The sequence below is a fragment of the Megascapheus bottae genome, chromosome X (genome assembly GCF_031878675.1).
Source record: "Megascapheus bottae isolate mThoBot1 chromosome X, mThoBot2.hap1, whole genome shotgun sequence".
Classification (NCBI taxonomy): Eukaryota; Metazoa; Chordata; class Mammalia; order Rodentia; family Geomyidae; genus Megascapheus; species Megascapheus bottae.
The window spans coordinates 50,646,556-50,663,898 of NC_143547.1; the positions used below are offsets into that span (position 1 = coordinate 50,646,556).

General features: G+C 37.2%; 1 pseudogene; it reads left to right on the forward strand.

The window, feature by feature from the left end:
- Nucleotides 1-5,206: 5,206 nt before the first annotated feature.
- Nucleotides 5,207-5,518, forward strand: LOC150041072 (DNA-directed RNA polymerase III subunit RPC10 pseudogene; annotated as a pseudogene).
- The last annotated feature ends 11,825 nt before the right edge of the window (nt 5,519-17,343 follow it).

The following is a 17,343-nucleotide window of genomic DNA, read 5'->3' on the forward strand; positions in this document are numbered from 1 at the left end:
GTCATGAGTAATCAAGCCAAAAGAGAGCAAATTCCATTACTAGCAACAACAATAACACCAAATTCTGCCAAATATGAATGAGGAGTGTACTTCAAATTTAGTAACAAGAAGATTCTAATATTAATATGACATTCTAAACGATCGCTGAAAGATATCCTGAAAAAAAAATGACAAAGTTGAAATCATTCTCTAAAACTACTACAAAACCAGCCAAGAGTTTGGCCTAGTGGTAGAGTGCTTGCTTAGCAAGCACATATTCCTCAGTACCACATACATAGAAAAAGCTGGAAGTGGTGCTGTTGCTCAAGAGGTAGAGCTCTGGCTTTGAGAAAACCCAAGGACAGTGCTCAGGCCCTGAATTCAAGCCCCAGGACTGGAAAAAACTACTACAAAAGACTAATCTTCAGTGAGGTATTTTTCTTCTCATATATAGGTACTTACTGAATCTTATTAGAGATTAGGGAGATTAGGGACTAACCTGTTTCTGTAATGTATTCATTTCACAAACAACCAACTCTTGAGTGATCAGGATAAAAGTGGATTAAGAGGACTGGAGCATAACAGAGTAGTAGGGTGGTAGAGTGCTCACTTACCATGCACGAAGCCCTGAATTCTATTCCTTGGTACCACATACATAGCAAAAGCCACCATTGGTGCTGTGGCTCAAGTAGTAGAGCACTAGCCTTGAGAAAGCTCAAGGACAGTGCCCAGGCCCTCAGTTCAAGCCCCAGCACTGGAAAAAATAAATAAGTAAAATGGATTGAATCATAGTCTTTACTGTTTAAAAATTCATTCAAATCCTAGTAATATATACAATGCATGATTATTAAATCCATACCATATGCTGAGTCCTGTGCTAATCACAGGATGGGTAGTGTTCCTACGTGCATAATGTTCATGACTTTTTCCCCAAATGTTGGTACTTTAATGTTTTGGGCAATCCTCACATTTCAATAAGTTCAAATTTCATTTTTTGTTTTCATATCTAAGAGCTTCCAAATCACATTTACTTAAATAAACAATAATATAATAATTCTATTCCACTCTGCTTTTTATCATAAAGCACTGATAATACTTGGTATGGTAAAAACAAAGCATACATACAAGTAATAAAAGTCCTAAGAGTAGCAAGGGTTTTATTTTTAATATTTTCAACACAGAGAAGTGGCAGATGATTGAGGTGATCTATATAGTAATTGGTCTGAATATGATTGTTACAATTATATACACATATTGGGATTTTGCATTGCATCCCATAAATAGGTACAACTATTATGAAGCAATTAAATACAAAGACATACTTTTGAAGAATAATAAGAAATGGAAACAAGACTCTTTTCCAGCTATTGTGTTTTGTTTAGGTAGTATTCACCTAACAATTACCCTTTGACTTTTCTTACCACTATTGGTCTTCAACATTTTTCTGTCTCCATAGCGGGGAAAAATCAAGTTTATCTTCCCAACCACTGACTGGAGCAGACCAAGATCAAACAGATACAGTTCCTCAACTATATAACATTCGTGGCCATGAGCTAAAGCCTAAAGGGAGAAATGTGTGGACATTAGTATAAATGAATAATTTAAACTACATAAGGATACTTGGTTCGAGTGATTTCTTCCCTTTCTGTCTACCATCACAGTGATGTCTTTTATTTGCTGGTTTTCTGCTTAATTCCTTGGTATAATATATACTGGCTAGGGAGGTTAATGGATGTGAATGGAGGTTGATGGACATCAATCTGTTTCATCCAGCGATTGACATCTAGAAAGGTGATTTTTTTACTACTGTGTTTAGAAAAAAATTAAACCACATATCATAGTGGTTACTCAGGTTTTACTGAAGTAGTGTTTTATCTGTATGCACATAGGATGATAACTGATTATATTCCTATGAAGCCAATAACTGTATGAATCTTTTTTCCTAGAAAATAGATATATAGAGGAAGATTACCAGTAAAGTTTATATATTTGTTGGGTTAGGAAAAAAACAAGCTGGTTCATGCCCGTTGTCGTAGCTACCCAGGAGTTTGGAATCTGAGGACTGTGGTTCAAAGCCAGCTAGGGCAGGAAAGTTCATGACACTCATATCTCCAATGAACTACCAAAAAAAAAATCTCTGCTAAAAGTGTAAAAATGGAACTGTGTGTGGGGGGGGAAATGGGGACAAAAATGACAAGGGGTATCTATGTGTGTAAAATAATGTACCTTCTATCTGGCGAATATAACTGTAACCCCTCTATTAAATATAATAAAAATGTGAAAAAAATAGAACTGTGGTTCAAGTGGCAGAGTGTCAGCCTTGAGCAAAAGAAGCTTAGGAACAGTACACAGGCCCTGAGTTCCAGCCCCAGAACTGGTATACATATAAAAAAATAATGAGACAACAGCATCAATAATTTAATATGAAATATTTCATAGAGGGTCAGCCTTCCTGAGATCAGTCATGAGAATGAGCCTATTGTTTTCCTGGTACACTCTAAGAATTCTTAGACTTGATTTGAAGTCATTTTTTTTCTATTTGGACCCTTTGGAAAGATGTTTATAGACTATAGGCATAGGACGAGAAATGGAATTTTAGTCATCCATTAGAAAGAATAATATTGTACCATTTTTAAGGAAATGGATAGATTTGGGGGAAAAAGTATGTTAAGTGAAGTAAGTCAGCCCCAGAAAGACAAACGATCCATGTTTTCCCTTATATATGGAACCTAGATTTAGCATACAAACTCATAATCAAATAAGTTTGGTGGTATTCAATTATATACGGATGCGTTTACTGAAATACGGTGGAGTCAATGGAGACGTCAATGTAATTCCTTAGAAAACCAAAAATCAAAATTCAGCAAAATAAATATCAGGAAGCAGGTACTGGAAAGGGGTGAGGTCAAAGAGAAAGGGGTAGACAAATGAGGAGAAGAGGAAGAAAATACAGACAAGAATCCAATGTATATCCTAAAAAATTAAGAGCAAGGAAAGAATTGGGTAGGGGAGAGATGGGTAATAATGTTTCAAGAGGTAACTTTTGATGAAGATGTATTTATCAGCTTCTTTGTTAAATAGCAACTCCTTTGTATAATTACTTAAACATAATAATAATCATTATTATGCAAAAGAGTGTTTTCAGCAATACAAAAATAACTTCATTTACTTCCTTTAATTTTCCATTTCATGCTTTGTGGAAACCAAGGTTTATATACTGCTTCCACTGTCCAGCAAAGTTAATCTGACAAGCTGAGCTTCTGTACAAAGCTCATCTTGCAGAACTAACTTATAGAATGCTATGCTGGATCTAAGGGCCATCTGTCACCTTGGTGATCATCAGAGTTGATTCCGGTGACCCACTGATCTTCAGTCTTGATTTTGCTAATCTGGCTAGCTAGGCAGGTGTTGTCTTCCTCCTCACTGCTCCCTGTGAATCCTTCCTGAAGCTGTGTGCTTGCTTGAAGAAGACTATCATCCCTGATAGAGGAAGACCGGTCTTCAGTCAAGGATATGAGAGTGGCTTCGTTCCCCTGCTAGCACTTCCCAAAAAGCTCTCAAGTTTAGACTCCTACACCTAAAAGACTTTGGTTTGTACAGAAATATAGATAATATAGATATATAGATGTAGATACAAATGTATCTTGAAGGCACTGTGGTTTGAACTGAGAGCTTCATGCATCCTGGGCATGTGCTCAATCACTTGAACCACACCCTCAGTCTTTTTCCTTTACTCCTTTTTTCAGGTGGGGTCTTGCATTTCTTGTGTTCAAGACTAGCCTCACATTACATTCCTCCTACTTGTGCTTTTCTAGTAGCTGAGATTACAGTTATATGTCACCATGTGTAGCCTCAGAGCATATTTCCCTTCATACATTTCCCCTTTATGAATTTCACTGTCATCTCATTAGAATTTGCCCCCCCTCATCTTTTAATGATGTTCATTTATGTTCACCCTAATGGTGAGCACTGATTAAGGTAAAATTTAGAAAGACAAAGAAAATCTTTTGCTTTTGTGTCATGCTCACAATCATTATCTTCAATGGCAGCAGAACTGGAGAGAGGAAGAATCAGAAGTAGCATAGTTTGTGCTTTAAAGGCAAGGTATGTGGGAAGATTTCAAGGCAGGTAATGGACAAAAACTAGGTACTAGAAACCTAATCAGAATTAAGAGCTACTAATGAGGGTTTAGGGGGTCATTTCTGAAATGAATAAGAATATGTATGAATAAGATGAGTGAGAATATATGAAGTTATCTAATTAGTTTGCTTCATTAATTCTTGGTATGTCTTTAGTGTTAACTAAAGCATACTTAAGGCTATGCTAGGGCAAAGTGATATTTTATTTATTTATTTAGGTACTACCAAGGGCCTCTGAGCAAGACTCACATAATTCTTTTGGTTAATACAGCCAAAAGGTGACAGAGTAAAGGACAGTATAGCTGTCCCTTGCCGTACAAGATGGTGTCTTCTATTCTTAATGTCCTGGCAGTCCGGATCTAATCACACTGACGCTCAGGAGCTTTATGTGCCCAGTGAATCTTATACAGTCCTATCATCCCTTCTTTATTATTAGGCTACTTTTGTTATTCTTCCTTTATGTTTCTAGTAGTAATTCTAGAATCAAGGTTTACTTAACAAAAATAAATAAAAAAATTAAAGAAATCTTGAAGAAGAATGTTTTGTGATATTTCCAGAGGCTTCACTGTACAGACCTTGTGAGCATAAATAAATATGTCACATACTAGCATCCAAAGGCAGAATAAAGTCTATGGTAGGCTACCATATGTGGTACAAGCAGATGGAAAAGGACTATTTATACATATATACTCTTTTGTGCATAAATATCTCTCATAACTTTAGGAAATTTGTGGCTGTGATATAAGAAATAGGAAATAAACTTTCTTTTGTGGGTGATGGGGCTTGAACTCAGTCTTGGTGCAATCTCTGAGCTCTTCAGCTCAAAGCTACCACCCCACCCTTGAACCAAACCCCACTTCCCGTTTTCTAGAGGTTAATTGGAGATGAGTCTTGGGTCCTTTTGTGCCCCGTCTGGTTTTGAACCTTGATCCTCAGATCTCAGCCTCCTGAGTAGCTAGGATTATAGATGTGAGCCACCGCGCCTGGAAATCAACTTTTGGTTATAGAAAAAGAATATATGGGCGGGGCCTGGGGTCTGTGCTCCCTACAGCTGAGTATCCCCTGGCCTTCGCTGTCTCTTTGGATTGATGCTGTTTTTCTGCCCTGGCTGTGGGAACAGGCTGATAGTGGAGGAGGGACAGTGTTGCCACCGCTTCGGCTGCAACACTTGTCCCTACGTACACAACATTACCCGTAAGGTATCCAAAGTTGAAAGAAGTAGATGATGTCCTTGGGGGAGCAGCCGCCTGGGAGAATGTTGACTCTACTGCAGAGCCGTGTCTCAAGTGTGAACATCCTCATGCTTACTTTATGCAGCTTCAGACCGCTCTGCAGACGAGCTAATGACTACCTTCTACAAGTGCGGCGATGCTCAGGGTGGACACCGCTGGAGGGATTAGGGCCAGCATGGCCCAGCTGCTTCAAGGTCTCCTTACCTCCTTCCCAGTGGTGACTCCCAGCTTCAAGAGTAGATGGAGTGTCCTGACAATCTTTGTAGTGGGAAGCTAAACATTCTGAAAGCAGAGGGCCAGCGAGCCAGGAAACATAGTCCACCTACCAGACAGTAAACGAAGTCATTAATGTCCAGAAAAAAAAGAATATATGAAGTAAGATATGGACCTTGCAATGGCACAGTACAACATATTCTGCCTGCTGATAATCTAACCATCTGTGGCTGTTTTATTAGGGTACTCAACTCTTCTCTGCTTGTCTTCCTTGACTTTGACATAAAAAGAATGTGTAAGAGTCTTCAAATATACTAAACCCCGAGTTTTCTCCCTTAGATTAAAAAAAATGTCTCTGTTAAATTTACATCAAGTTTATACTGTTTAGTTCTTTCAATGAAATCTGATGTCCTTTCCCTTTTTATATCCTTATTCTACATTTCTTCTAAAACTTTTATTCAGGTTGTTGGTGATAGAAATAAAGTTTACGATAATATAGCAGTGAAGGTATGGACAAAATTTTGGATTTCTACAGTATGCCAGCTAGTTCCTTATACACTTATGTGTGTGTGTGTGTGTGTGTGTGTGTGTGTGTTTAATCATCCTAATAATTTTGTAATGAAAGTAGTGTATTTATGTCTTCATTTTGCAGATGATTTAAGTTCAGAGAGGTTAAATAATTTGCCTTAGGCTATCCAGCAAGCACACAGCTGCCAAGATTCAAACACAGGTGTGTGTACTGTGTGGGTGTGTGATTGTAATGCTTGTTCTATTTTATTCTATTTCCAGAAAAAAAGAATGTCATTCATCGTCACTGATTTCCACATTCACTGCATTCCAAATGGTCTATTGTTTCTTGAGGTACTTACATGAAACCTACGATAAGCTTGCAAATGCTAACCTTCATAGCTCTAAAAGAAGAAAATGTGCCAGATATTTCACTATGATATCATTGCAAGCATCTCCAAGGACAGCCAATGCCAGAAGCATGGCTTGCATTTCATCTCCATCCCAAGCTTTAAAAAATCTGGAGCTTGGGCCAAGAGTTTGGCCTAGTGTTAGAGTGCTTGCCTAGCATGCATGAAGACCTGGGTTTGATTCCTTGGTATCACATGCATAGAAAAAAGCCGGAAGTGGTGCTATGGCTCAAGTGGTAGAGCTCTAGCCTTGAGAAAGCCTAAGGACAGTGCTCAGGCCCTGAGTTGAAGGCCTAGGACTGGCAAAAAAATCTGGAGCTTAGTATTTTGGTTCTGTTCATTTGCTTACTAAGAAATTTCAGATGACTTTGGAATCCATGAATTATGTGAAATGAATCACATGCTGTCCCATAAAAGCATCTTCACACTACTGATGTCCTTTGGAAGGAATATACTTGGTGTAACGACCGTGATTTCCTTTACAAATACAATTCAGATGGAATGTTTCTGAGTGCCTGTAAATGGCTATACATTATGGGAGATAAGGAAGGCAAGTTCACAAACTTTAAATTCTGTTTTGAACTAATTTGAAGTTATTCTGCATTTAACCCACAGGCACTGAAATATTTGGAGGAGTTAAATAAAATTATAACCTTGGAAGTTTAGGGAGATTATTCTGAATGCCCTTTAGGGGGCTTTTGTTAATCCAGGTGACAGATATTGAGGACTTGACTTAATAATGAGGGGAGTGAAAAAGAGGGAGTTAATTCTGATTATAACCAATTGGAAGGAAAAGAAAACTTGATCTGGATAATACTGAGATTTTAACCTAGGTGATTGGATGTTTGTACTAATATAATAACAGGAAGAAAAAATGACTAAAAGAAAAGAAAGTTCCATTTCAATCTAGAGGTAGGGAGAAATAATGTGCTTCAAAATTTTGAGGTTGGAGGTAATTGTTGTCCGTGCAAGAGTTCATGTCCCTGGATCTGTAACTTAGACAGCCTGGTGCTAGTGGCTTTACACCTATAATCTTTGGTATTCAGACAAATGAGATCTGAGGATTGCAGTTCAAGCCAGCCTGGGTAGACAAATCTGACAGAGTCTTATATCCACGGAACCATCCAAAAGCCAGAAGCTATGCCTCAGGTGGTATAGTGTTTGTCCTTAGCAAAACAAGCTCATTTACAGTGCCCAGACAGACCACAGACAGACAGACAGACAGACAGACAGACAGACAGACACACACACACACACACACACACACACACACACACTTCAAAGAAAAATCCCAAATCCTTTGGATAGGATACACATCATTCAAGAATACATTGAAAGAAAAAAATGACTAAAGTATGAAGCCATAGAATGCAACATAGATAGAATGGCAGGACAGAGTTTCATACAGAAGAGGAAATATTTTACTTAGTTGTAAATAACCAGATAGGTTAAGTAGGTTTCTGATTGAAACGGTCCAGTCACATTAAAAACTTTAGAAGCCAACAGTAGTTTTCGTGTGTATACTGTTTGCAATGAAAACCAAGTCACAGTCCATTAAACAATGTACTGTTATGAGGATGTGGACAGAACCTAATCCTTTTTATCCACTTGTCTGTGAAGAAGAGCTCAGATAGAATAAATTAGAGGGAAAAGTAGGGTCCAGGGAGTCATTGCTGTTATTGTGGAGGATTTCAGGATGAAGATATTTAAATCCGATGTTAAAGGGAGATGGTGGAAAGAAGGTTGCAAGGTTGTCAAGAAAATGAGAGAATGTGATGAACACTATAAAAGATGAGGAAAGATTTTTCTGTCAGGAGGGAATGGTATCAGGACAACTACAGATGTGATTACATTTATAGAGTGTGAGGCAGGAAGTCACAAAACTTTCTGTCTGATGATCTTATCAAAGTTTGTGCTGAGAAGAGATCTTACATCTACTCAGAAGGAGGAAGTTTGGGGTTAGCTTTCTTGTTTTTCATCCAGATAGGTTTCACTATGAAGAATTGGCATCTGATGACGTTTTTCCTCCCTCAGGTAAGAACCTATTACTTTCAAGCATAAACTAATCTCCCTGTGTCCTTACCAAAGAAGAGAAAGGAAGGTACTTTATTTAATTTGACTGAAATTGGGATTCTGTAGGTCTAATACCTTCTGAGGTCTTCAAAGAACTCCCAGAAATTCCAGAGAGGAGAAATCCTTGTTTCACGAGAAAACAAACTTCTTCCAATCTGAGTGTGTGGAAGCTCCCAGATTTTTCCAGCATTGGCTTGTGATCTGAGCTAGTCACTCAGTGAGACAAGGTGGGACTCTAAGAGGAAATCTTTAAAGTCTGTGTATGTTTACCTTTCATTTTGGAGCCTTTGATGCTTGGTGTATGTTCAATTGACGAAGGGTTTAGTAACCTCATTAGTCCTACTTCTCAGAGCTGATCTCTCATAGAAACCAAGATCTGTATAGCCTCATTTTTTCCTGGAATGGGCAAGAACTTCAACAGGTGTGGAGATGAATGTTTATTTCCATTGCACACCTCCCCAGACACTTGCTAATTAAAAGGAGTTATTTTGAATTAGTCCCAAAGTGTTAAGGAGGGGTCCCATGAAGCAAGAAGTCACTCTTAGGAGAATGAAGAGAAGGGGTATAGAGAGAATGCAGGAAGGGATTCAATGCATAGTCTACATTAAGAAAAGTGAAGGAAGGGTAGTGTTGGAAGAGATAGGTGAGAATGTTCAAATAAACGATATTGATTAAAATGCTTTGCTAATGGTAACTCTTTTATACAACTATTTACAGATAATAAAATACATGAATAAAAATAATAAATTAAGGCTGGGCACGTTGGCTCACATTTGTAATTCTAGCTACTCAGGAGGCTGAAATCTGATGATCAAGGTTCAAAGCCAGCCCGGGCACAAAAGGACCTGAGACTCTTATCTCCAGTTAACCTCTAGAAAACAGGAAATAGGGTTTGACTCAAGGGTAGGGTGGTTGCCTTGAGCTGAAGAGCTCAGGGACAGCGCCAACGCCGAGTTTAAGCCCCATCACCCACAAAATAATAATAATAATAATAATAATAAGAAGAAGAAGAAGAAGAAGAAGAAGTCCTTCTTCAGCCTGCCTCATTGATTCTCTGATTTCTACTGCTGCCTTTTAGAACTCATCTTAGATTTAGACTGTATTGAAGGATGATATTATGGTTTGGATATGAAGTGTCTCCCCAAACAAGTACTGAAGGCACTATTGAGGAGTGTTTGGCTCATGTGGGAACTAACTTCACCAGTGGATGAATCCATTGATGACTTCATAACTGACTGAACTATTAGGAAGTGAGTCCTGGTAGGGGAAAGTGGTCATTGAGGGCATTTGTTTTCTGACAGATTTATTTAGTTTCTGGATGCTTCCTAGCAGTCTCTCAGCTTTTATGCCATCATAAAGTTAGTAGCTTTGCTCACCACATACTCCCCCAGCCAGATAATCTGCCTAAAGACAATGGAACTTACTGGTTTGTGCTGAAATGGTTACCAGTGTGAACCAAAATTAATCCTTTCTCCTAAAATTGTATATCGCAGACATTCACAGCAAGAAAAATTGAATAATGGATAGGAACCATTAACCTTTAGTGACTGGCATCCACCATAACTATGTTTCCTTATCTGGTTGCAATGGAAATTGGACCTAGAAAACTATTTTGTTTTTTTGTTTTATTGCCAAGCTTTAACTAGATTAGGAACTACTTCAGTCAGATTAAATCAATTTTCTCCTCACCAGCTCAACATTGTCTTATGGTATGGGATGAAAGACAATCTTGGTCCCATTCTTATAATCAGACTGGGAAAAATGAGAGATAACATGCAGACTATTGAAGCAATGCAGTAATTAATTAAGAGTTCTAAGAAGTGTTGATCACAATAAACAGTGCAGCTGAACAAAAGAGAGAAATCATCAGAAAGTAATGGAAACCTCATGGAGGAAAATGATTCTACCTGTGGTAGAAGTTGGATCAATGTAATAGTTATAAAACTAAGTGTGGTTTTCTCTCATCTCCTTTGCTGTCCCTTGGTTATCTCATATTGGTATAGTATCTCACTTTGTTATCTGATATATTGAATTTATTTGTATTTGGATATTTGAAATTTGATAGGGAAGGGGGGAAAACCAAGACGGGTGGGGGTGTGGGGGGGGAGGGAAACGGGTACCAAGACATGTGAAAGGTTATCAATGTATGTGAGTTAATGCACCTTCTATCTGGCAAATATCATGTAACCCTTTTACTAATTACAATAAAAAAAAGAAAAAAAACTAAGTGTGGTTTTTGGGAGGTGATAAACATGGGCAAATATATCTGAAGTTATAGGCAAAAATGATAGGTATTATTCTATGAGGAGATCACCTTGGTGGAAAAAATGTACAAAGTTAAAAGTCTTACTTCAGTCACAGACATTCTCCATTAACTGAAATGAGATGAATGCAATGTCTACAAGACTTGTGAGAACATAAAAATTAAGGCCACATTTTTTAGAGTTTCCAATTTAGTACTAGGTCTTAGTGGGGCCAGAAGAGGTTCATTTATAACAAGCTGCTGTATAATTCTTATTCTGTTATATTGGGGTTACATGTTGAGAACTACCAATTTAACCCAGAGAACTTTAAAACAAAAAAGCTATATTATCATTTTTCTTTGATCATGTCGAAAATCTGATAGACTAAGGAAGGTTGCCTAGGACACGGACAAAGCTCTGAGGAGCTAAACTTTTACATGCTATCAATTCTCCAGATTAAGGTTTTGAAGGCTGAGATGAAAATGTATGTGCCGTGAAATTTATGAGCAGTGAAAATGAATGAGATACAATGTGACTCAGCAGGTTAGTTAGTCCTCAATCCTAATTTTTCCAAATTTCTTCAAATAAATGAGTAAGAAACAGATACTTGTTATTCCTTTCCTGATAACTGTTGCAAGCAATAGTGGAATTTCTTCAGTAGATTTCAGTCTAACACTCCATAATTTAAGTTGCAGTGATTCTACTTGGGACATCACAGCTTTGGTGGAATCAACAACACTCATTAAAACTAGATCATAAATATGCAGTCACTTAGCTCAGGAGAAGAACTTCTACAGGGAAACTTCTGGAAGAGAATTGGTAGAGAACCAGCATTTCTGTTGATCCATTGAAAGGACTTATTAAATGGTGTCCATTTTGTATAAATGCCAACACAGTCGCTCTTTTGCGTATAAAAATAGTCCTTAATGGTAAGCCTAGCCCTGAAATGAACCAAGATAAACATTTATTCTGGAAACTTCTTGAAGATGCTTGTTTTTCTAAATCTGAATCAGTGGGAGAATGAAGGTGAGCACTCAGAAATTTTGACTCCATGCTGTATTCAGTATATTAGTTTCTCAGTGCCTATTTTTTCCTCTTTTTGGAAAAAAATAATTCTATGTATTTCCTGAAAGAAAAGGAGGATAAATCAGAACTTTTGAGATTTGTTGACTGATGAGCAGATTTGTGCCAAAGGGTGTGACAAACAAACACTGAACTTAGGATAAATAGACAGGCATAAACTAAACTACATAGCAAGATCAAGGTATAGACCACAGAGATTTTCCTGGAGCTACACCATGTAGTTTTCTACAGCTTCCTGTCATCTGACATAAGGAACTCTGAGGGAGAACAAAAATCACCATACTCAGCCAATGATCACCTTATATTTTTAAATTATATTTTTTGTTGTCTTTAATTACTAGTACAAAGGAATTACCATTCAACAAGTCAGTTTCCAAGTAAAATTCATCTTTGTCCATGTCATCTCTTTCATCATTTGCCTCTATCCTTCTCAATCTAGACCCTCCTCTCAATTTTCATAGTTTCATTTCGATAGACATTCAATATTACGGCTGAATTCTCCCCACCTTTCTCTTTTCATTTATCTACCCTTTCCTTTTAACCTTTCTCCACACCCTTCAAGTGCTAGTTTCCTGGTATGTGCAAGATCATGCATGCACATGTGTGTGAGTCTGCCTGTCATGGAGCTTGAACTCACATCCTGGGTGCTGTCCTTGATCTTTTGTGCTCAAGGCTAGCTCTGCCATTTAAGCCACAGCTCCACCTCAGGGTTTTTTCTGATTGATTGGAGACAGCCTCATTGACTTTTTTGCTCAGGCACAGTTCTTCTCAACCTCCTGGGTAGTTAAGATTATAGGCGTGAGCCACCAGCACCAAGCTGTTTATTCTTTTATGATTTTTTTCAAACCAGTGCTAGGGCTTGAACTATGTGCCTGGGCAATTTCCTTGAGCTACTTCTGCTTGAGCTAGCACTGTACCACTTGAACCACAGTGCCACTTCTGGCTTTTTTGAGTAGTTTATTAGAGATAAGAATCTAAAGGACTTCCAACCTGGGCCGGCTTTGAAATAGAACCTCAGATCTCAGCCTCCTGATTAGTTAGGATTACAGACATAAGAAACCGGCTCCTGGCTTCTTATGCCTACTTTAACAGATATATAAAACCTTATTTCTGTATTTATATCAAAAATATATTGTTTTACACATGGGTACATTGTACATTGTATAAATCATGTTAATCATATTCACTTTATACATTTACCAATCTATGTTAGTCAAACTTTCATCACTGTGACAAAATGCCTGACAACATAAAAGGAGATCCAGGTTGAGCAAATCATAGTGAGGAGAATGCAGAGCAAACAGGTTATTATAACATGTCAGCCAAGGAGGAGAGAAGAGAGGAGAGGAGAGGAGAGGGAGAAGGGGGGAGAGATAGGGAGGGGGAAGGAAGGAGGAGAGACAACAGAGAGAGAGAGAGAGAGAGAGAGAGAGAGAGAGAGAGAGAGAGAGAGAGAGAGAGAGAGAGAGAGAGAGAGAGAGAGAGAGAGAGAGAGTGATTTTTTATCTATCCTATGTGATGGGGCCACCCATGTGTGTGGAAGACTTTCCTCTCTGTTAAGCTTCTTCTGAAACTTTATAGATACACCCAGAGGTATGATTTACTATCCTACTAGATACTTTTTGATCCAATCAATTTGGCAATAGTATTTAATGAAACTAATATGTTTCTGCACAACGAAGGCAAGTGTCACTAGATTGAAGAGGCAGTCTACAGAATGGGATGAAAATCTTTGTTATATATCTGACAGGGACTAATCACTACAAAATATAGAGAGCTTAACAAATGAAACTCCTGAAGAATCAATTACTCCATAAATCATTCAAAATATTACTCAACAAAGGAGCTGAACAGACACTCCTTAAAGAAGAAATAAAAATTGCCAATAGATAAATGAAGAAATGTTCGCCATCCTTGTCCATAAATGAAATGCAAATCAAAGCAACACTGAAATTCCATCACACTCCATTCAGAATGACCCTCATAAGGAACATGAACAAGCTGAATGCTGATGATTCACGATTGTAATCTTAGTCAGTTGGGAAGCTGCAACCTGGAGGAACACAGTTAAAAGCTATCCCAGGCAGAAAATGTCTATGACATTCTATTTCCAACTAAACATTAAAATGCTAGATTGGAGACATATCTCATGGGGTAGAGCACCGGTCATGAGTACAAGAAGCGGAGCAATAAATAACATGAAGCACTGTGTTCAAGGCTGAGTACTGGAGGAAAATCAATACAAATTACAAGAAGTGATGGCAAGGATTCAGGGAAAGAAGGTGACCTTGTACACTGTTGCTGGAAATGTCAATGAACCCATTTGTTATGGAAATCCTCAATCACTAAAATAAGAACTATTATAAATCCAGCAATATGACACTTAGGTATATATCTAAAGGTGTGTAAGTCAGACATTTGCACCCCCAGGCATTTGCACCCCCGTGTTTCTTGCTGCACTATTCACAATAGCCTAATGATATTTATCAGTCAATATAATGTTAGCTATTGGCTTATTAAAATAGGCTTTATTATGTGGAGTCAACGTGTATTTCTTTCATGCCTAATTTGTTAAACATTTTTTTTTGCTGGTCCGGGGGTTTGAACTCAGAGTCTGGGCACTGAAACTGAGCCTCTTTGTGCCCAAGACTAACACTTTACCACTTGAACCACAGCACCAGTTCAGGCTTTTCCTGAGTAGTTTATTGGAGATAACAGTCTCATGGATCCCTGACTGGGCTGGCTTTGAGCTAAGATCCTCAGATTTTAGCCTTATGAGAGGTTAGTATTACAGGTCTAAGTCACTGGTGCCTTTTTTGTTCAGCATTTTTATTGTGAAAGAATGTTTGAAGCTTATTGACTGTCCTTTCTGCATCAATTCATATGACCATATTATATTAAATTCTTTACTCACATTTATTCATTTAAATATATGAAATAAATCTTATATACTTGGGATAAATTCTACTTGATGTTAATAATTTCATGTTTATTGAATTTGATTTACTAGTACTTTGTGCCGATTTTTGCATTTATGTCCTTTACATATATTGGCTTGTGGTTTCTTTTTAGGTTTTATTCTTACATAGTATGGGTATGAAAGTAATGTTGGACTTACAGAATGTATTTGGAAAAATTCCTTATTCTCTATTTTTTGATTAATTTAGGAGAAATAGCCTTATATGTTCCTAAATGTTTGGTGAAATTCTGAGCCATCTGGCTCTGGCTTTTCTTTTATTGTTTATTCAATTGCATTACTTGCCATTTGTCCAGATGTTCTATTTCTTCAAGACTGAGTCTGGCTAAGATGTATGACATTTATTTTAGGCTACTAAATGTGTTTGGTACATATTCATACATAATAATCTGCAATTATTCATTTATATTTCTGTGGTGCCAGTTTTATTATCACACCTTCAGCATTACAGCGTCTTCTCTTTATCTTGATTAGTTTAACTAAGGGCTGCCTATTTTCTTTATCTTTTTGAAGAGGCAGCTGTTTCGTTAGTGTTTTGCATTTTTAAGTCCCTATTCCATTTACTCTTGCTTTGATTTTATTATTTTAGTCCTTTTACTGATTTTGGAATTAGGTTATTCTTGTATTTCTAATTTTTGCTGTGTCCCATAGCATTTGTATTTTTGTTCCCATTTGTTTCAAGAAATTTTGTAATTTCTTTCTTGATTTCTTTTCCCAAATCTTTAATTTCTTTTGCAAAAAGATGACGAGTTGCATATGAAGGTATAAAAAACCAAATGAATAGCCAAAAAAATTAGAATATGAAAAATAAAGTTGAATGAGTATCACTATATGATTTCAACAGCTATTACAGAGCTGTAATTATTCAGGTATGTGATCTTGTTATAAAGAGTTTATTATTCAGTGGAATAGAATAATTCCAAGAGAGACCAACACATGAAGAGACAACTGATTTTCTTTAAAGTTGAAAAAGCAATTTAGTGAAGAAAGATAGTCTTTTCAACAAATAGCTCTGAAACAATTGAATGTTAACTCAAATAAAAAGGAGGTTAGCCATGTGCAGTGGCTCACGCTTGTAATCCTACCTATTCAGGAGGCTGAGATCTGAGGATCAAGGTTCAAAGCCAGCCCGGGCAAAAAAGGACCTGAGACTCTTATCGCCAATTAACCTACAGAAAATGGGAAGTGGGGCTTGGCTCAAGGGTAGCCCCATGACTTACACACAAAAAACATGAGCTTAGACCTGTTCATTACATCCATACACAATTACCTCAATGTGTACCATAAAGTTAATTGAAAAATCTTGAAACAGAAAAACTTTCAGAAGTAAATAGGAGAAAATATTTGTAACTTCGGTTTAGACAATTGTTTTCTAGATACGACATCAAAAGCATGACTTTTACTCATTCAACCACTAGAAATAGTGCTCTAGCTCAAGTGGTAGAGCTCTAGCCTAGAGAAAAACCCAAGGACAGTGCTCAGGCCCTGAGTTCAAACCCTAGGATTGGCAAAAAAATAAGTAAAATTATTTTTAAAAACACAATATACTTCTTAAGTATTCTGATAACAAACACATTAGAGATAGAAAGTTTAAATGAGTAGCACATGGCAGGTACCATGTTCAACTCTATTTGAATTATTGGTTCTCATAATAGAGCAAAATAGTTTTATCCATACTTTATATATGACATTTCAAACATTGTCCAACCTAATAAAGCTAAGGAATGTGAAAACTAATAATTCATTTTAAGCAATTAACTTAGCCTCTGGCAAGAGTATAGTTGCTGTTAGTTTAAGCCAAGAGAAAAAAAGTATGGGATATGGATATAGGTTTGTGGGTGAAATAGTTTTGGTTATATACAGAGACATCACTTCAGCTGTATATGTAGCTTTCAGAGTCTGGAAAACTATTGATATTTTGCAGTCTTATGGGCTCATCTTAATGGGTTTCTTAGAATCAGGCACAAAAGCCAATTGTGCTGTTATGAGTCTGCACATTTCTTTTTTTCATATATTTTATTGTAATTAATAGAAGGATTACATTATACTCACCAGACAGAAAGTACATTACTTCACAAACATTGATAACCTTTCTCATGTCTTGGTCCCCATTTCCCTCCCCAACCCCCATCCCTCATCTTGTTTTCCCCCCTTCCCTGGGAGTCTACACATTTCTGTGGAGTACATGTTGATAAAATCATGACAAGACAAAGCAGAAAGATTTTTTGCATTTGTTCTTACTCCATCACTAGACTATTGGAAGCTTCTCACAGTTCAAATTTATATAAAGCTATTCAAATTTATATAAAGCTTCTTGTCTGAGAGACAACTTGCTTTATTTTTAAAAATCAATTTTATTATACTACCTATAGATTTAATATTTGATTCTATGAGTCTTAAAATTTAATTATCACGAGAGTAAAAAAACAAAAAACCAACTCATGGAGACAAAGCTGTGGGTTATCCTGTCCTAGCAGCAGAGATGGA